We start from the raw sequence: 20,607 nt of genomic DNA on the forward strand, positions 1-20,607 counted from the left end.
TTTTTTTTTTTACCAGAATGAAGATATCCTCAAAGTCATGAAATATATTTGTTCTTTCTACAAAGGAGAATTTTAAAACTCTGCCTAGGTCTCTAAGAAAGAACACTATAAAAGGTTGGTCTCATGAGGAAAAAACCACTAACTTATAGGTTAACCAGAGGCCACTAGAAGCCCCATTAATGTAATTCCTTGGCTGGCCTGCAAATACTTGGAAATGGATAAAAGCCAGCCAGCTCTCAATAGGAACTGAACACAGGGATTTAGCAGCTGATGTTGCTCAAGGTCACCCCCTCTGTAGTCAGAGCATGAGTTTTTGCCTTAAATACCAGCACTTCCAGTTTTAAATTGGTGAGCTTGGATACTACCACCAAATCCAGCTCAGGGACCCCTTGAAGCAGCTTATATAAGATTTTCTAACTTTATGCTATGTGACTCAACAAAGCATCAGAGAAATTAACCAAGAGATGGCTTCTCCAGTCTGTTGATTTCTGTTCTCACCCAAAAGATGTTGATACTCCACATGCAGAGGTATCTTGACAATACATAGTCAAAGTTTAGTTTCCTTGAGAAATAACAACCAGCTTCACAGGAAAGTGGTTGGGGTTAACTTTGTTCACCGATTTCTCTTTAACTCCCTGTGTCCCCAGTGGAAGAGAGCAGGACAGCTTACTTTCTTCCTACACTAGCAAGAGTATGAGTCAGAATACTCGAAATGTGTAAGTTAGTTTGACCAAGAAAGTCTTTTTTTATAAAAGTGTAAAAAAAATTCGTATCAGATTTTTAAAATCGGTAGTGTTCTCTCCTCAGAGGAAATGACGTAATTCAGCAAGTTCCTCGAAAACAATGGATTCTTACGACCACAGACCTATTCATCTTAGAAACTGATGAGCATGCAAATGACTGGAATCTGCAACAATGAACATTGTACAACAATCTGTGAGGTACATGCCATCCGGCTGAATTAATAGTAACGCAGGCCTCAGCAGTGTGAGGAATTCCATTTATCTCCACTCCCTTTGGAGTGGGCCCCCGACTGGTTGACAAGGGGCAGCAGCCACTGCAATGGCCCCCAACCCTGGGCTCTACCAGTGGCCTTTACCCAGGAAGCTCATCCCATCGGAGAAATAAAATGTTGCTCCTCTCAACAGCAGGGCTGGGGGTATCTGACAGAGAGCTTACGTGAACTCCGAGGAGCTGTCATTGGCATTGACTCGCTTAATCTTTGGGAAGTTCCCTGGTAAAACAGATTTAAAACACTGTAGGCAATAGCTCGAAGGACACCCACTGCCTTTTCGTTTTCATAAGAAAAATTCCAAGATGTGTGTACTTTCCAAATAAGAGGAGGATTAACCTCTTCACTGCTGGCTGGATGCTTCAGTAGCGGGTCATTATGCATTGACATGCTCTCTGTACACAGGGTTATATTAACTAATCACTAAAAGGCCAGTACCCACCAGGGCAAATGGGCCAAATTACATTCAGTTAAATAATGTGGCATGGGATGTTCTCAGAAAACCTGAGATAAGGGGCTTATGGAAAGTGACATGTAGCCCTGGTCACGATAAAAAAAAAAAATTCCTGGAGTTTTAATTTCTGGTTAGAAATGAAAGACAAGTACTCACTTGTCTTACCATCTTTCTTGAGACAATGCAGGAAATAAAAGATCCTAATGTGTGCACGGAAAAAAAAAATGGTAGCAATGGAGCAGGAAGCTTACAGAAGTGGGGGGAGGGGGAGAAGAAAAGATTAACAGTCTCTAGTTTATTATGAATAGAAAGAAATTTCCAGAATTTACAAACACCCACATTGTTCATTCCAAAGAGAGCTTTTGATTTAAAGGGATCACCCAAGTCTCCTCCTCTTTACAGTATATACAGTGGAAGTCTTTCATTTCTTTTTCTTGTGATTTTACTTCCATTCAGTTGCCAATTTTAAGCTGACGCTTGAAAATACCCAGTAGAATATATCCTTCTTCAGTTTAATTAACATGGCCTATTGCCTTACAGGAAAAATACAAAATTAAAATCAATTCTTGTAAGGATCTCAGCTCAACATCAGGGCTATATTACAAGAGATAGTATCAGCAAATATAACTATACAATTGAGAACCATCTAATGGCACTATGATTCTTATTATATTATTTTTCTGAATTACAATCTTAAAACAAGGATCGTACCCTACTCTACTCTTGTTAGCCTTGTTTTAAGTATTTGCTCCACTCTTTACAACAGAACATTGTATACCTCAGTTCCACATCCAAAAAAAAGATGTGCTGTAAGAAAAGTTACATTTTAATTAAAAAAATTACACATATAAATCAAAACCTATGTTAAATATTTAATACTCTCTCCACCCAATGCGAACAGTTCTGTATGAAATAATTTACAACGATGCTTTGTCGTACACAGTTTCAGCAGCAGATGAAATGTATCTCGTAAATGCAATGAGAGCGAACCCATTCTCTCGTGGCATAGAGGCGGCCACATCAGCTCACGTGGCCAGCTAAGTCCTTAAGGTTGAAGATGAAGTTTATGCAGACTCATTACTCTGGTGTCACAGTGCTTTTTTGCTTGGCACAATATAGTACGTGCAGTTCAGTCAAGGAACTCCTGAGGATTGTAGAAAGTAAACAAGCTGAAATGGATGCATCGTACCATCTACTGAGGAGGAAGATGTGAGGTCCTGGTTGTGAATCATGAAATATTCAGAGTCTGGGTACCCATGAGTTAAGGGAGGGTTTGCTGAGGTCATTCAGGTCTTCATTCTGAAAAGGAAAATAAAAAGATTCGTCAGCAAAGGCATCTCAAAACGCAGAGTCCATCATTTTCTAAGGGTTTTTCTTTAAAAAGGAGGTGGGATTAGATAATCCGAAGCCAGAGGCACAAACAGTACTGTGTACTTAAATAAAATCAACAAACGGTATTTAACTTTTTTTTCCCTTTCAAAATGCAAGAGTCTAAAGCAAATACAAACTCAAAACAGTCAATATTAAGTCAGTAAATAAATCGATGTGATTTGGAGGTTTTGGAGTTTAACAACACAAAAACACAAAATACTTTGACATTCTTAGGATCAAAACAAAAATGTGAATTACAGTTATTGTGTAAAACTACTATAAAATGCAGTAGGCAGGTTCCGGCCAGGCCACGCTTCATCTTCTTTGGGTTAAGTGTCAAGTGTAGATTTTAGAATTTGAAGCTGGAGGGCCTAACGTTACAAAATCTGAAGTCAGCTTTTAATGTGACATTGTTTGACATGAGATGAGAATTTTTGATGCAAAAGGAGACCCAAGTGAAATGGACCTAGTTAATCATTAAATTAAAAAGGAAAGGCATTCTGATTTAGATCTAATAGAAATGTTATCCTGCAAGAAGCCGAATTTTTCCATGCAATTTGAGAAGGCAGACCTCATGGGGCTTTACCCCTTCCCTTCCAGAGAGGAGACACCTTTTTCAACCCTATGAACCCTTCTTTGCCCTCAAGTTTTAGCATTAGACAGTCCTTCTGAGGTCCACATTCTTTATGCATTCAAAAGTTATCTATAAATACCAATATTTATAGAATGTCCTCAATAGTATATGGCCCAGAATAGATAATAAATACTGCTGAATGAGTAATTGGTTGCATTAAATACCACAGGGGATATAAAGTTGAATTGTGTTACAAGCCCTGCTTTCTAGAAATTCTAGAAAGAAGTAAGCTCTGCTCATAAATAGAATGCACAAGAGGAAGGGGGTAAATTCCATGGTAGACGCACAGGAGAAAAGCTCTCGCTGCATGGCAAGAATACTTCTATCTGGGAACAGAAAGAAAGGACTTCACAGACACATTTAGCTTGGTCTGGAAGGAAGGGGACAGTGGGGGGATGAGGAAACAGAATCGTATCCATGTTGCTTTGGGGTTGCATCTGCAGACCTGAACACAAGGGCTGGCACACAGTAGGTGCTCACTAAACATGAGTGGAATGGATCAAAGGGCAAAAGGGCAGTTCCCACTGTGAGTACATGATAAAACAAGGCTTGGGGAAGAGAGCGTGGCCGCGGGCAGGCCAAGTGAAGGATGTGGTTGTGTTGGATCACAAGGTATGTGGAAAGGGGTCAACCTACAAATGTAGGCTGGGGAGACGAAGAACCCTGAAAGAAACTCCAAGACATCTTTAAGTACAGCGATAAGGACATGTTTCATTATATGCCAGGATGAAGTAGTAATAATAATCCATATCCGTGCCAAGGAAAGGAACAGGTTCTAAAATTCATGCCGTGTATCTGTTGACAGATAGAAGTGGTTTTTTTTGCTCTCTTCTCTCGAAGGAGAGTATGGCTGGGACCTGTCAGCATTCACTATTTACATAATGGCTTTCAGGTAGTTGAAATTTACTAAATGGAGACTCTAGCTTTACGAGATTTGTGTTTATTTCAAAATAGTAACCCCACTCTTAAATGACAGGTAAACAGTCTATTTTTCTAAAAGTTTTTTAATGTTTTACCTATTTCTGAGAGATAGAGTGTGAGCAGGGGAAGGTCAGAGAGAGAGGGAGACACAGAATCCGAAACAGGCTCCAGGCTCTGAGCTGTCAGCACAGAGCCGGATGCGGGGCTTAAACCCACAAACCGTGAGATCATGACCTGAGCTGAAGTTGGACGCTTAACCAATGGAGCCACCCAGGCGCCCCTATTTTTCTATATACAAGTAAAGACATGATGCGGAGACACCAATGTAAAAACAAGAGAGCATGCCGAGCTTATCCCTTCCAAGACCAGAGAAACAGGACTTACTCTGTGTGGTTCCTTTAAGTGTAAGGAAAACCCATCCCTTCAAATATCCCAGTGAAACATCTCCAGATCTCCTATTGACTTTCACGTTTTTCCTGAACTCACACTGCAATCTATCAGAATGTTCCGACAAGAGAATCTAGACACAGCTTCACAGCTCTGGGCCTAAAATGAAGGGGGAAGGCCTTGCTTTATTAAAGGGCTTGAGGCAAACAAACAAACTGCTCATTTACAAAAATGGGAGGGGGGCGTGTGCGTGGTGGGCCTGCAAAGGGCACACGGTATGCTTTTCATTTTATACCTGGCTCTCAGCCAGAAGGGCTGAATGAACAGCTCAGCGCAGGAACAAACTGTATCCAGTTTTGTTGTCACACGTGCCAACCTGCACGAATGCAGCGGGGCCGAGATCGGGGGGCCCTCCGAGAAGGGAAAACACTCTGGCTTCTCCAGATGCTGAAATCTGTTGCTCTGGGGCCACTCTGAAACCCTCCCTGTAACTTCCCACATGGACGTAAGTTCAAAGAGCAGGAAATAAAAGGATCTGTCAACTGCACCATAAACTCTCCCTCTAAAGTCTCAGCATACTACTTTTTCAAAGCCCTTTATCGTAAATCCTGATCAGCACATGTCTCAGCCACTAATGCTCCCTCCTGGTGCCATCACCTTGGGGAATCTCTGAGAAAGTGAAATCAAGTGGGGCAAGTGGGAGGGTCTGCTGACCGGGAGTATGGGGCCAGAGGTTATAAACAGGCAACGGAGGCCCAGAGAAACTTGAAGGGAAAGTCTGAAGTTCACATCTGTTTATCTTTGTTCAAGGGTGTGTGTGTACGTGTGTCACCGTGTCTGTGTGTACAGAAAATGCGGCTCCTGAGTAGACGACAGAGTTCTAACAGACACGCTTGAGCGAGAACTATCCTTCACTACAGCCACCCTGGGGTCTGCATACTTATTCCAATCATGCAGCCATTGTCAGGAGCATTTTTGGAATGCCTTCTCAAGTTCCCATTTCTTTTTTCGCGACTGCCTTCTCAGCCTTGGGCATATTCTTTTGAACGGTCTCTATAGCAGCCAGCCCTGGCCCTGTGAGGGCACATTTGATCTTTCGAAACCGCCAAAAAGTCTTGAGGGCCAAATATGTTGATGAAGCTGAGTAATCGTTCCCAGCGAGGCATTATCCAAAGCCAAAGAACTCCAAAACTAAAGTTCCAAAAGCATGGCTGTTCACAAATGCTTTAACGAGCTTTACTGGAAATGAACTCTGAGGACATTACAGACAGACCTCAGCATACGTTCATGGGACTTAAGTTCATTTGCTTATATCCCTGCCTCTATACAACTGCCATCAAGAAAGGCTGATCTTGAATAAAGGAACTCTCTTGAAGAAAGGCAAACACGTATAGTATATGTTTTTGGAATATGCTTTTAAAAAAGCAATACCCACAGAAGGCTTCAGCAGTCATTCAATGCAAGAAACATCTGTTGAGTGACAAATGAAAAGTCAGTGATAAAGACTATAATCAGCACTGAAAAGGAAGACAGGGGTATAGATGTGTTGGATACACTTTATGTACAAAATTCCAACAGGACTCCCACCAGCCCTATGAGGCAAATATTGCAACAGTGTTTTACAAATACAAAAACTTGTTTGTAACATCCATAAACTGGAAACAAAAAAGCAAAACGCTTCCTTGGAGAAGAGCTGGGCAAATACCAAATGGTGATGTTCCTATGACATTTTCCCTCCAGTTACATCACTGGGGAATAACTTCTGAACTCAGAAATACGATGCACCTGTCAGGAGATTTAGTAGCAGGAAATTACATTTTGATAAAATTTCATCACCACATCAGCATTTCTTGTACCTTTCCGTGTGTCTTCTTGTAAGATAAAACCTACCTAATCCTGTTGCCAGTAATGAAAAATGTAATTTTTAAAGCATTATCAAATAAGTCAACACTTGAGCAATACTACTTGAGACCTATGGATTACTGCATTATTGCATCCGGTAGGAATTTACATTTTTTGGACTCGACCCACTTAAACTATGCCTACGAGAGCTGAAGAACAAATAAAGCTTCTGGTGCTGATTAGTCTTCACTGTAAAGCAGCTGAAAAGAGCATAAGGTTATGATGTACATACAATGAAGGATCCACACCCTTCCAACAATGAATTTTTAGTCCAACTCATTGGCTAAAAGTTTTATCTTGTATTCAAAGGCCTTGAAACCTCCTTCCAATTTGTTGAGTCAAGTGCCACACAGTTGTAAATATCTGGTTAAAGCAGTCCTTGCAATTTCTGCTATTAGTAAGAAAACTGGAGTAAAATATTAGAAGTCGCTGGGCTATTGTCATATGCTAAAATGCAGCCAGAAAGTAACTCTTCCTCACCCACCTATGCTTGGAAGAAAGTGACTATAGTAAATGACTTTTCTTCAATGGAGATCATTGTTTGCAATCTCATATTATAGACTCAACTAGAAAAATTTTTATAAATTCCACCACTTAAAGAAACGTGTCAAAACAGCATATTTTTCTTTCACTTAAAATAAACAGCTATGATTTTTAAAAAGTTCTCGACCAAAATTTAGAAAGTTGATACAATACAGGGAAATGTAAGGAAGGAATAACCATTTCTTGAATTCTTGTCACCCAGGGAAAACCCATGATTCAGCTGTGGTTCTAAATTCACTAGTTACCTAAAGGACTTGAACTTGTAAAATTCCACATTCAGTGTCAACATTGCTTAAATAGGACTGGAAAATAATGTTTTGATCATATTTGGATCTTCCCCATTCTTAAAAAAAAAATCTGTGCTGAGAAGCTATTTGAAACGTTAACCAACTTTTACACCATCTAGACGTTCTATTCCTTCCCTTCCTCCCAATTGATTGTATATGGGGTAGGGATGGGAGTTTGAAAGTCGAAAAAGCCCCTGACTTCCTGGCTTTGGTGTCCAAAAGCCCAGGTCCTTAAAGGAATGGCACAAAGTATTTAGATGAATAGGTGCGGAGGATTCCTCTCAGAAGAGAAGACAGTTCCCTTTGCCTGGGAATAGAGAGAAATGGTGGGCGTGGTGGGTAGCTCTCTTCTTGGCAGGATGCTGAATATTGAGCCTGTGACATTTCTCTAAATCTTGTCTTCCCTGGCCTGTTGACTTCTTATTTGACACAATGATATTCAACTGCATACCACTACCATGACCGCATTTCATTTCTTCAAGCCACCTCATTGATGCTGGCACAATAATTCACAGTACCACTAATTTAGAGAAGATGGAGTCTTCTAGAATGCTTACAGATTATTAGTAAAGTAAGTTATAAAACACTGCCAAAGTATTCTGTTTTTAAGCATACCTGATTCTGGCAAACAGGCCAGTAAATTAAAAACAAACAAACAAACAAACAAACACACATTAGTATTAAATAGACTCATGGTTCTGGGAGTGTTGTGTGCTCTGGATTTTAACCTTCACACTACTCAATCTCAGGTGGATAAAGGAGACTGCTGATCTATTTGATGGACTGTGAAACCCTTATTAAAGACATTCCCTGGCTTAGAGTTTGATTCTACCACCGGGGGTTGGATGTCAGCATTTAGGGAGGAAACAGAATTATCAACTCAGTCCTGTTAGCCATGGTAATCGCCCAAGTAAAAGGAAAAGAAAAGCTAACTCCAGAGAGCTTCAAGTTTGGGACACAGGAATAATCACTCTGCTTTTTACAAGGTACAGCTGGGATGTGTGGGGGCAAGCTGAGACTCTGGCAAAGGACAGACCTAAATGGCAGAAGCAAGGAAGGAAGAAAAGAAGGAAGAAGAGAAGAAAAGAAAGAGAAAGAAAAGCAAGAAAGAAAGGGAAGAAGGAAAGAAAGAAAAATCAAGGTAGGATTAAACTAAAAACTCAAGTTAGAGGTAAGACCAAGAGGTTTGCTAGTTTCTGTTGACAAGAAACTAAAGAAAGGAAACATCTTTTAAAATAGGACAGAAGCTGGAAAGACTTGGTTTCACAGTCTTAAAAGGCAAAGGGTAACTGACCAGCCAGGCCAGTGCTTGAACGGAGCTGCTTAAATAGCACTTTCGCCTGGTGCAAGTCACATGGGCAGGCGCTGGTGAAGATAACAAGGGTACTGGCCAGGCCTTCGGGCAGGGCTGCCAGGGAGGAGCTTTCGGGGAGAGCTGCCAACGTGTGAGAGGCCACCTCGCTCCAGTTCCCCTTCTGTCCCATCAAAAGACCTCCTGGCAGGGCCGGTGACTTCAGGAGACCACCAGTGAAGAAAGGCAACTGTACTATGAGAAGAAGAGAAGAGAGGGGCTGACCCAGGAGCCGACCATGCAGCCTGCGCGGCCCCTCTGCAACAACCATATGGTTTGCAACAAGTAAACGTATTCTGCCAGGGGTGCCCAGCTGGCTCAGTGCGTAGAGCGGGCGACTCTTGATCTCAGGGTCATGGGTTTGAGGTTACTTAACAGTAAAATCTTAAAAAAGAAAAAAGTAATCTGTCAATGATGTATTAAGGAAATCTGAATAAGCATTCAGAAATCTTTTAAGCCAGGGGCACTTGGGCGGCTCAGTCGGTTCAGCATCTGACTCTTAATTTTGGCTCAGGACATGATCTCATGGTTTCTGGGCTCGAACTCTGCATGGGGCTCTGCACTGACAATGCGAAGCCTGCTTGGGATTCTCCCTCTCTCCCTGCCCCTCCTCCCCTCCTTCTGTCTCAAAATAACTAAATACACATTTAAAAAATCTTTTAAGCCAAAGAATACTCACTTCAGTTATTTCACCTTCTTTTTATTAATATGGAGCCTGCTGATAAAGCAAAAGAGAAAGCAAATGAGGGTCAACCCTATAAGCCCTCCCCTGACCCCTGCAAGGGAAATCATAAAGTCTCAAATCTCTCTCCTCCAGAAATTAGAATGCAACCTCACATACGTGACAGTCAAGGGAGGGGAAACTCAGAAAAACAACCCCCTCTACATTACAAGTCAGACCACATAATGTGGGACAGGAAGCTTTAATTTTAACGGAGCTCAACCAAAATAAACCTGTTGCCTGAAGACATGAAAGTAATATGATACCTTCTTCTCTACCTGAGAAAGCAAGTCATAAAAGTCAGTCTTTCTCCGGCTTTCACAGGAGCTATTTCTGTAGTATATTTTCTCTCTTGGGAATTACATTCCAGCTCTGAGGTTTATAGTTTATATTGTCATTTTGCATCAGTTTTTTTGGTCTTGGGTATTTTCTTTTCTCCCCAATGTTCGGAAATACAGGAAATAGGTTTTATTGGTCTGGCTTTGATCCAGACCAGTAGACGTAAATTAAAATCACAACGTAGTTTACAATGTGGCACAGAGATAGTAAAAAAGTGTTTGCAATACCATTTCTGTAATTAGGCAAAAGGGAATCAAGCATACTCAGCTCAGTCCTTCTGCCTTTAATTTTTCTGCTAAACACTAAATAGATTCTGCATTCTTTCCTCTCTCCCCAGAGTCATATCATAAACTGCTTCAAGAAAGCAAATGCCTGATTTTACATCTGAGTAACTGTCTGACTCCCAGATTGTTTCTTATCAGCCATCAGCAGCTTTTCCGTAATAGCATAGGAACCAGGGCACAGAACGGCGTTCACACAGACGGCCCCGAGCCTGCAGCGGGCTGAGGTAAGGATCATTAACACCACTGACATCACTTTTGGCAGCAAGGGGAAAGGGAAAACCTGTGTTTAATCTACTTCCTGCTCACCACGAGTTTTCGCCGGAGTCCCCGATAATATGGGTTGTGGCTGCCTGTATGGAAGAATCTGGTAATGCAAGAAAAATGTACTGAACTGAACAAGCATCTTTAACAGGAACCACGAGGTACCTCAGCTGTGTGGCCCTGATCTTCTGCCGTGTTCTGATCATTAAACTGGCCTAATGGAGGACGGGGCCATTCCCAACTGCTCCCAGTAAGATCAGAAGACTTTCCCTACTGCACCATCAGATTGACACGTCCTGAAAAGCATCAGCACAAATCACAAACAAAAAAGGTTTCACCCTTTGTCTTCCTTCTTGCCCTGAGAATACTAAGGGGGGAAAGGAGGGGGAGAATTTAATCCAGATTCCTGGAAGTTAAGTGAGCTATTGTTGTTTGGCCCAAATGATGAAAGAAAACTCTTTCAAACCAATCGAAACTGGTAGAGGGTAGCATATTTCAAATATACTCAGGGCACAATTGCGACTCATTTTACCTGAAGAATTCTTTTTAAAGAAATGCAAGCAATAAGACTTTTGGGCTATGAAAACAAGTCTTTTTTTTTTTGAGTGTGTGCAAGTGGGGGAGGGGTAGAGAAGGGGGGGAGGGAAGAGGGTCCTAAGTGGGCTCTGTGCTTTGAGCATAAAGCCCAGTGCAGGGCTTGAACTCATGAACCAGGAGATCATGACCTGGGATGAAGTCGAACGTTTGACTCAGCCACAGAGGCGCCCCTGTGAAAGCAAGCCTTAAACAATAGTCAGAACTGTCCCATCCATCTCAGGCTATCGAAGGCCACTGATGAGACCTCTACGTAGCTGGGTTGTGTTCAAGATGAGCTATAACACTGCTTGCAGTGAAGTCACACAGTTAAGTGCGTGTCTGCCTGAGGTTGCACAATAGCCACTATCTGAGTGAGGCGTGTCCTGTATGGACTTTTGAATTCTAGAATATAATTTAGGAAGTAAAATCCAAAAAAAAAACGTTATTTTGAGAATGAAGAGGGTCCTACCACATGGCTGTTACACTTTTTAAAACTGATCAATTTTAACAGAAATCTTATTTCCAAGTTAAAATTTAAAAGGAGGGACACCTGGGTGGCTCTGTTGGTTAAGTGTCTCCCTCTTGATTTCGGCTCAGGTCATGATCCCAGGATCATGGCATTGGGCCACATGTCAGGCTCTGTGCTGGGCATGGAGCCTGCTTAAGGTTCTCTCTCTCTCTCTCTCTCTCTCTCTCTCTGTCTCTCTCTCTCTTCTCCTTCTACCCCTTTCCCCCCACTTGCGTTCTCTTTCTTAAAAAAAAAAATTAAAAAGGAGACTAAGACGATTTACATGATCGCCTCTTCTCTCACTCTTCTCTGTGATTTTGGACAAGCTACTCACCCACTTAAATCACAGTATTTTCATCTGTAACATGGGGATAAGAGTACCCATTTCATAGGGTTATCCTTGAGCTTAAATGAGATAATACATGAAAAGTTTTCATCATCATGCCTGACACATATGAGCCCTCAAACATTAGCTCTTACTGTAAGAACTCTTATTAAGACTAGCTCAGTCGGCTAAGCATCCGACTTCGGCTCAGGTCATGATCTCAGGGCTATTGAGTTTGAGCCTTCAAGTCAGGCTCTGTGCTGATAGGATGTGCCTGCTTGGAATTCTCTCTCTCCGTCTCTCTCTGTTCCTCCCCCACGGGTGCACGCACTTGCTCTGTGTCTCTCAAAATAAATAGATAAACATTTAAAAAATTAAAATAAAAAGGCCTAAGTATCCTTGGATCTCCAATCTTTTCCCGATACCTGAAAATACACACCAACCAAAAATGCTCTGGTGAAATTCACAAGCAGGAATAAATCCATAGACCAGATGCCAGCCAGGGCTGAGGCTGAAGCCAAGATTAGGATGCGTCTTGGGAAGGGAGACAAAATTACTTGTGAGGGGGTGGTATGGAGGAAGTGCCAGAACAAAAAGAAAAGGTGAAAGGAGTAGTGGTGAAGCTAAAAATAAGGCCCTGGGGTAGGATTTTAGACAAAGACCTGTCTACCTACACAGGGAACAGGACAGAGTTAAATATTAGGACACATAGCATTAGCGTAGCTGTGGCGGATCTTAAATTAATGCTATCTACAGAAACACAGTTGAAAACCCACTTCTCTTGCTTTCTCAGAAGAATTAGCAGCCTGAAGCCCCCCACCCCTTCTACATCAGCCAATGAAAGACTTATAGTGCTCCACGAAACGACTCAGAGAATTCTCATGCATAGACTTAAATGGATGTTCAGTGAGATTCTTAGGCACTCTTTCCAGCATCCAAAGCATGTTTCTAATTGGCAGGGGAGGGAATGGATGGCTTTTGTTTCTGAATTCTTGTCCCCAGTCTCGCATCTGAAGGAACTGAACAGGAATGTGACGCAGCCCGTCAATGCTGCCTGACTTACTTGACGAAACATGGAAATTACTGCCAGATGCACACGTCTAAAGGTGGGCAGCTGGAAGGGGGGGAAAAAACGGGAAAGATAATCTGAAATTATTGATAATGCAGACATTGCTTGCATGTCTAAGGCCTTTGAAGCAAGACAATGGTGCAGATTCCTAAGCGACTGCAAACACTTCTCTATTGTCCAGGATCAGGAGGCAAAATTCTTCCAGCCGACAAGGAGCAGCTGACCTTTCACCCGCTGACCCCGGGTTCATGGTCTCCGCTTTCATCTCTCAAGTCTCACTTCCACTTTGCTCTTGTTCCTCCTTCTTTCCCCCATTATCTGACAGCTCAGCCTTTGGCTTTTAAATCCGGAGAATGGCATTTGCTGAGAAGTTCCCTGGCAGCACGCCGAATTGAACCACATCACGTTACTCGGGTACTGAGCGGGCGCTGCCTGGCTGATCTAGAAGCCTCCTGAGGACAGTGGTGCCAAAGTCTTAATTAAGAGGTCATGCCAACTCTTAACTAAAGGATCCTTATTAAGAATAATGGGGTCAGGGCGCTTGGGTGGCTCAGCTGGTTAGTCAGTTGGTTAAGGGTCCGACTGGCTCAGGTCATGATCTCGTGGTTCGCGGGTTCAAGCCCTGTGTTGGGCTCTGTGCTGACAGCTCAGAGCCTGGAACCTGCTTTGGATTCTATGGCTCCTTCTCTCTCTGCCCCTCCCTTGTCCACTGTCTGTCTCTCTCTCAAAAATAAACATTCAAAAAAAAAGAGGAATAATAGAAAACCTGGGTGGCTTAGGTGGGTAAGTGACTGACTCTTGGATTTTGGTTCAGATTCTGATCTCACAGTTCGTGAGTTCAGCCCATCAGGGTCTGTGCTGATGGCATGGAGCCTGCTTGGGATTCTTTCTCTCTCTCCCCCTCTCTCTCTGCCCCGTCCCCACTCACAGGTATGCGTGTTATCAAAATAAATAAATAAACATTAGAAAAAAAGCCACTTATGAGTGTCCCTGAAGGAATCACAGTCCCTGGGGGAGGTAAGGGGGTCTGCGAAGGTAGTCCTCAGGCCCACCTGCGCCAGGCAGGAGCCACCCAGACTCAGTTGAAATGCCCATGGGACTAAACCACATTTCTCTGCAGAGGCCTTCCAGCTTCCAAGCATGTCACTAAATTTCCAGTGCTCAATTTGGGTGGGCAGGAGTACTGTCTCCCCACAAGAGGTATTTGGCAAAGCCTGGAAACATTTTTCGGGGTTGTCACAACTGGGGTTGGGATAAAGGGGGAGAGAAGCCATTGGCATGCGGTGGGCGGAGGTCGGGAATCCTACTAAACCTCCCACGGCACACAGGAGGGCCACCTGCAACACAGGACTAGCTGGGCCCCACTGTCCCCAGTGCTGGGGCCGAGAAGCCATGCTCCAGAGCTCCCGAGGAGGCCACCAAATGGGCCTGGTAACTGTTTCTGGGGGGGTTGGGGGGGAGGTCCACGCCAATTCTATGGCAGAGACTGCAGGAAGAGCTTGGTGTTCCCGTTTCCGAGATGCTCCTCTATTTATGATGGCCACAGAGTCGCCGCGGGTGCGCACTCCATGCTCACAGCCTTACCTCTGGCCACTGACCTCTGCGGTGTCCCCTTCCCTCCTTTTTTACTAGAAGACAGCCAGTCTGATTCATCTGTCCAGGCCCACGTTTTCCTATGTTCCTTCTCCAAAGGAGAACAAGAACGTCCGGTTGTGACACAAAAGGAAGGACTAAACAGGGCAGAACACCAGGCATGACGGAGGTCAAAGCAATAGAGTGTGGGGGAGACTAGTGGGTGCCAGGCTGCTCCCCCTACACAGACCATGATGAAGAGATCAACACTGCAGAGAGTTCCACTTTATTGCTTCCAGGTTTGTATCTCATCCAATGGAGCCAGTACTTTCGGGATGGTCAAGTCATTTGACCTCACTTGGCCTCCACGATTTAATGAAATGGGGAAAATATCTAGTCCTTGCGGTCATTTGTAAAACTCACTGTAAAAGAAGAGACTTTCCTCACGCTATTTGTGACTCTTAGTCATGCCCATTGTTTTCCAACATCTGGGAGTAAAATGAAGTTAAGAATTAGGCCTCCTTTGTTCCAGAATTAGTCAACCTTTTAAAATAAATCCCCTAACTTTGTTCTCTAAGAGGCTATTTCTACATCAGAATACTAGTTCCTAGAGATCTTTTTCTCTTTATGAAATAAATCTCACCTTGGAAGATGATTTATAACCAAAAAAAAAAATGTCAAGGTACAAGATGGAAATTCCAGTTGCTGTTTCTAAAAGTATTTCTTTTAATTTTTAAATTTAGTTTTTATGTTGATTTTTGAGAGAGAGAGAAAGAGAGAGGGGGTGGGGGAGGGGAAGAGAGAGGAAGAGACAGAGGATCTGAAGCAGACTCTGTGCTGACAGCACAGAGCCCAATGGGGAGCTTGGACTCATGAACCGTGAGATCATGACCTGAGCTGAAATCAGATGCTTAACTCACTGAGCCACTCAGGCACCCCTGAAAGTACTTTTTTTTGAATGTTTGTTTATTTTGAAACAGTGCAAGCAGGGAAGGGGCAGAGAGAAAGGGAGAGAGGGAATCCCAGGCAGAACCCTTGCTGTCAGGGCACAGCCCATCACAGGACTCGATCCCATGAACTGTGAGATCATGACCTGAGCCAAAATCAAGAGTCATATGCTCAACCAACTAAGCCACCCAGGCACCCAGTTGCTGTTTCTAAATATAAGATGTCTTCCTAGGAAGATGTGTTCAGGGTCTGTTTTCCCTAAAACTTAAACTTGAAAAATGCTGCGGCAGGAGGGGGAGGGGGAGTAGGGCATATACACCACTATCAATGAGAGTATACAGGGTTCAAAATTCTAAAAACTAGGCATTGAACAGAAAGAAAAAGTTGATTTCCGGGTGGCTAAGTATGAAGCTTTTCAGATTGAGCCCAAAGGTAATGGTAACAAGAGCACATCCTCCTTAAATAAAGCCCTCGAAGCTACTGTGGTCCTAAAGTACACAAAGAAAACAATAGCTTCTATTCTTTCTACACTGTAGCCTGTGAAGCTGACAAAATACCTTCAGAATAAAACTGAACCACACAATTTCACCATTACTACCCAACAGCGACAGGCTATAATTAACATTTAATTAACGTCCCTATGATGAGCTCTGCTTAATTCTGCTTAAAAACTGCCTTAGGTTTTTCCCATAAAACCATGCCACAAATGGGCAACAGTCTACCTCTTCATTTGGTTACCCCCACTTTCCTTCCTTAACAGTATAAGGGAAAGCATGATCATGTAAGTGTCCGCATCAAATGTGAATCTTAGGAGATGCTTCTCTTCCTTCTTGTCTTTCCACCCTGAGCTCTCCTCACTCCCAGCCAACAGCAGCACCCAAAAGAGCCCCTACACATAGCCACTGCACGCACATCATTTCTTCTGCAATTCCCCAGAGAATTTCCAGTAGAAACAAAGGCCTTCCCAGAGTCTTCTATATAGAGGTGCAAGGATTAAGAGCAGCCAGATCCTTGCTAATTTCCTCTTCTAATGCATAGCTGAAGGAAATCAATAGGAAGCTGACTTGCGAACCATTTGATACAAGTAAATAAGCTGGTGGTAAGGAAGGTCTAATATTATAAGGTCTAATCGAAATAGGCATCTGGATGATAATTATTCCAATTTTTGTTTTAGATGCTCCATTCCCATTTTGCCAGGGGACTTCCACGGCATGACCAAGTCATCGTGGAAAGTGTTCACAGATTTAATATAGACAGAACAACCAAAGCAGTCCCACAATTGGTATTATGGAGGCTTCCTTGGTCATGTAATTATTGTTTAGTGTTACAATCACGTTGCCTGAGCTCATGAAACTGGTGAAGAATACCACTGAGGTAAGACCCCACTGAGACTTGGGGTCTCCTCACCCTGTATAGTACTCTTTCTAACCAGGAAACATTAACATCTTAATAGCCCAAGTCTTCAGAAGAGAAAAGAGCCCTACTCCCCGACCAAAAATGAAAAGATCCCAAAAGAAGAGGAAAAACAAGGAACCCAACATAAGTGCAAAGCAAGATATTAGCAGCTGAATCAGTCAAAGACACAATGGAGTCTTCCAGTAGGTAAAAGGGGCAAACAAGCAGGAGACCCCAAAAAGTCTCTGAAGACTACAAATTTATTGTAAATGAAGAATACACATCCCTTTAGTCCACAATTATTATAATATCATATGTATTAAAGTAATAGGGATTTGAGATACATAAACACCAGCTATATCCACTATTACAGGACTGTGTCCAGTTGGGGTCTCCACTCGTCAGGCACACCAGAGAAAAGTACAGAGAAAGTAAAAACTAAACTGTGAAGGGATAAAATAAAGTAGTGCTTCTCGAACTTTAAGGTGCTTCGGATCTCTTGGAGGTTTTGTTAAAATGCAGATTCAGATTCACTAGGTTTGTGTACAGGCCCAAGAATTCTGTATGTCTAACTGTGGCCAGGTGACACTCATGTTGCTGGTCTGAGGACCATATTCTGAGTAGCAATGGAGTCAAGAACCTTGAAGGAAAGGGGAAACAAAAGAATAACAGGACTTCACTGGGGACTTCTGAGGAAGGCTAGAATGCAGGCCATCTGTACCTCAGTAGGGTAAATGAGCTTCAGTTACAGAAAGAGATTTGCACTGAAACACAAAGAAAGACTTCCAGGTGGAAAGGTTCTAAAAGAGTTAGGTGCAGAAGAATGAGAAGAATCAGGGCTCTTGAACAATCACAGAAGATCCAGATGGCTTCAAAGACACTGGGAAAGACAACAGTAGACTCCATTCTGATGGGCCTTTACCTGTTTAGTGTTCTGGCTAAGGGAGGCTACAGACAGTTGGCCTGTGAAGAGGGGGATGGAAACTGTGATCCAATACATTTCTATCTCTTAAAAACATGAAGGCAGATTACTTTGAAGTCTGTAGGTCCCAGTCAAGAGGAAGTGAGCTGGGCCATGTGTGTTAGCTCACAGATGATAGAACCCAAATAAACAAGCATTCACGACAACTCAATGAACTACATACATACACCCTGACCTCCAGCAGGTCTTTTTTTTAATTAAGTTTATTTATTTTGAGAGAGACAGAGAGAGCAGGAGAGGGGCAGAGACAGAGGGAGAGAGGGAGAATCCCGAGCAGACTCCAAGTGGTCAGTGCGCAGAGTGCGACGCGGGGCTCAAACTCAAGGGCGGTGAGATCATGACCTGAGCTGAAATCAAGAGTCTGACACTCAGCCAGCCAAATGAGCCAACCAGATGCCCCTCCAGCTGTCTTTTACCAAATAAACCACAAGGCACAAATTGGAGGTTAGTTCCTAACTCCCTGGCTTCGTTATTTGAGGGGACCAGCAGGCATCAAATTGCCTTTATCCCCATAATGTTTCTACAGCATGAAGATGACTCTATGTGCAAGTAGCTAATCCCCACAACCATAGATGCATGCAGAGGAAAGTTTAGAAGCAGCACGCTTTGCATCTGGGGAAGCAGCAAAGCCATCATGACTCAAAGGTATCAAAATTTAGGAAAGATTAAAAATTAAGCACAGAAGGATGGCGTGTGTGTATACTAGTAACTTCCATTCACATCAACAGACCATAGCAAAGTCGTCTGATTTCTAGAAGGTGGCAAATAGCCTGTGTCAAGAGCATGCCCTTCAGTCCAACTTACTGAAAAGTTAGTTACTACAAGGTTCCATTTTCACCTTAATGAAGTTTTACAGCAGCACAAAGGTCTTCATTATTTGATGGCAATTTCATTCACCTGGCCTGACCCTATGCTCTGACTAGGAGAGAAGCCCCAGCAAGGCAAGCATAGGTTTCTAGCGGCTTTGGGAAAATGATGAGATGGCCAGAGATGCTCTCCAAGAACTAATTCTACAATTTTTTATAATTTTTTATTTCTGAGAGAGAGAGAGAGGGAGGGAGAGAGAGAGACAGCGTGAGCAGGGAAGGGTCAGAGAGAGAGGGAGACACAGAATCCGAAATAGGCTCCAGGCTCTGAGCTTGCTGTCAGCACAGAGCCCGACATGGGCTCAAACCCACAAACCGTGAGATCAGGACCTGAGCCCAAGACAGACGCTTAACCAACTGAGCCACCCAGGCGCCCCAACAACTAATTCTAAAACCACTGCTGGGTAGCGCAATTAGCATCCTGTGCAATTCACGTGAGTTGTTTTCCTAACCAGTGAGATGGGATGAAAATACATCTCATCAAGGACTATGGGCTACAACAGGAATGGAAACTGCCTGCAAGGCACTTACCCTTCTGGCTTTCTGATGGTGGTAAGGGCCTAGCTCCTTGGTGCCACTTACCGGCACTCAGGTACTGGATCAACCTCACTGAGGTGACAGATAAAAGTGCCCACCTAACTCAATGGGGGTATTGGTGAGGATTAAGCGAGACAGTGACTGTAAAACACGTGGCACAGACCCTGACAATAAAGCAATTACAAAACTATCAATGCATCCCATCTAGTAGCAAGAAGCCATGGGAGGGAAGGGCAGAAAGGGGATCGCAAAGGAAATCGTAAGGTATCTGACACTGATGCTTTCTGCTCTGCTGGCGAGTTTGCAGGGAAGAGCACCTCAAAACATGGTGTCAGTGAAACCCCAACAATGACACTCATCATCACTAAGGAATACTGTTCTAGGGTTGTCTGACTGGCTCAGTCAGTTAAGCGTCCGACTTTGGCTCAGGTCATGATCTCGTGGTTTGGGAGTTCAAGCCCTGATTCAGCCACTGTGCTGACAGCTCTGAGCCTGGAGTCTGTGTCTCCCTCTCTCTCTGCCCCTCGCCTGTTTGCGCTCTGTCTCTCTCTCTCTCACTCTCAAAATAAACATTAAAAAAAAAAAAAAAAGCAAGAAGGAATACTGTTCTATTGTTTTATTGCTGGGTATGAAGGTGTTTCCTATTTTGCACTGAACTTACAACTTTAGTAGTTGATCCAATATTTAAAATGGATTGTTCTTAGCAATTCTAAAGCACCCTAAACTTTTATAACCTGAATTTTTATACTTCATTAGTTCAAAGGTAAAATTATATCTTGGCATAGTAGAATCATACTATATTCCACATGTGCCATGAAATCTAATTTTCTAAGCTTGTCAATAAAACGTTCGTTTGATCGACATCGTTTACCAAATTGTTCTTGAGGTTTGTTATCTCCAGCTCTACCTGATTTATCATTGTGTTTCATACATAACTGGCATTCAATAAACGTTTATAGATATAAAGGTATATGTATGAAAATCAGATGTCCATACACACAGTCTAAGGTCCATACAACCTGATTAAGAGTAATTTTAGGGGAAAAAAAAGGGCTCTTGAGTTTTGGTAGTTTCTCTTACATTTAAGAGTAAGTAGAGGGTTTGTTAACCTTTTAAAAGTGTTATCCCCTTTTGATAATTTTTTAAAAAGCTCATTCTATTCTTAATACTACAAATTAAAATAGGACTAAACAAATAAAGCAAATTTTATATTGATTACACTGGTTTTCAAATTTCACTTGTATCTTCCTCCCTCCCCCAAATCGTTGAGTAAAGCACTTCTGGGTTGAGGGGGTGGTACAGAAGCATGTTACACACACACACACACACACACACACACACACACACACACACAACCAGCAA

General features: G+C 42.8%; 1 protein-coding gene and 1 long non-coding RNA gene across 4 annotated transcripts in view; one reads left to right on the forward strand and one right to left on the reverse strand.

Moving 5' to 3' along the window:
- Positions 1 to 231, forward strand: part of LOC144218612 (uncharacterized) — a 13,044-nt gene extending 12,813 nt beyond the window's left edge. For all 3 annotated transcript variants that reach the window (XR_013331206.1, XR_013331205.1, XR_013331204.1), the window contains one exon: positions 17 to 231. This is a non-coding gene — a long non-coding RNA (uncharacterized LOC144218612). The remainder of the gene's footprint in view (positions 1 to 16) is intronic.
- Positions 232 to 1,741: 1,510 nt separating this feature from the next.
- IRS1 (insulin receptor substrate 1) overlaps positions 1,742 to 20,607 on the reverse strand; it is a 60,016-nt gene continuing 41,150 nt past the window's right edge. The window contains exon 3 of the mRNA XM_077748550.1: positions 1,742 to 2,765. The gene's annotated coding sequence lies outside the window, so the exon portion shown is untranslated. The remainder of the gene's footprint in view (positions 2,766 to 20,607) is intronic.

The sequence above is a fragment of the Crocuta crocuta genome, unplaced genomic scaffold (genome assembly GCF_008692635.1).
Source record: "Crocuta crocuta isolate KB4526 unplaced genomic scaffold, BGI_CrCroc_1.0 scaffold229, whole genome shotgun sequence".
NCBI lineage: Eukaryota > Metazoa > Chordata > Mammalia > Carnivora > Hyaenidae > Crocuta > Crocuta crocuta.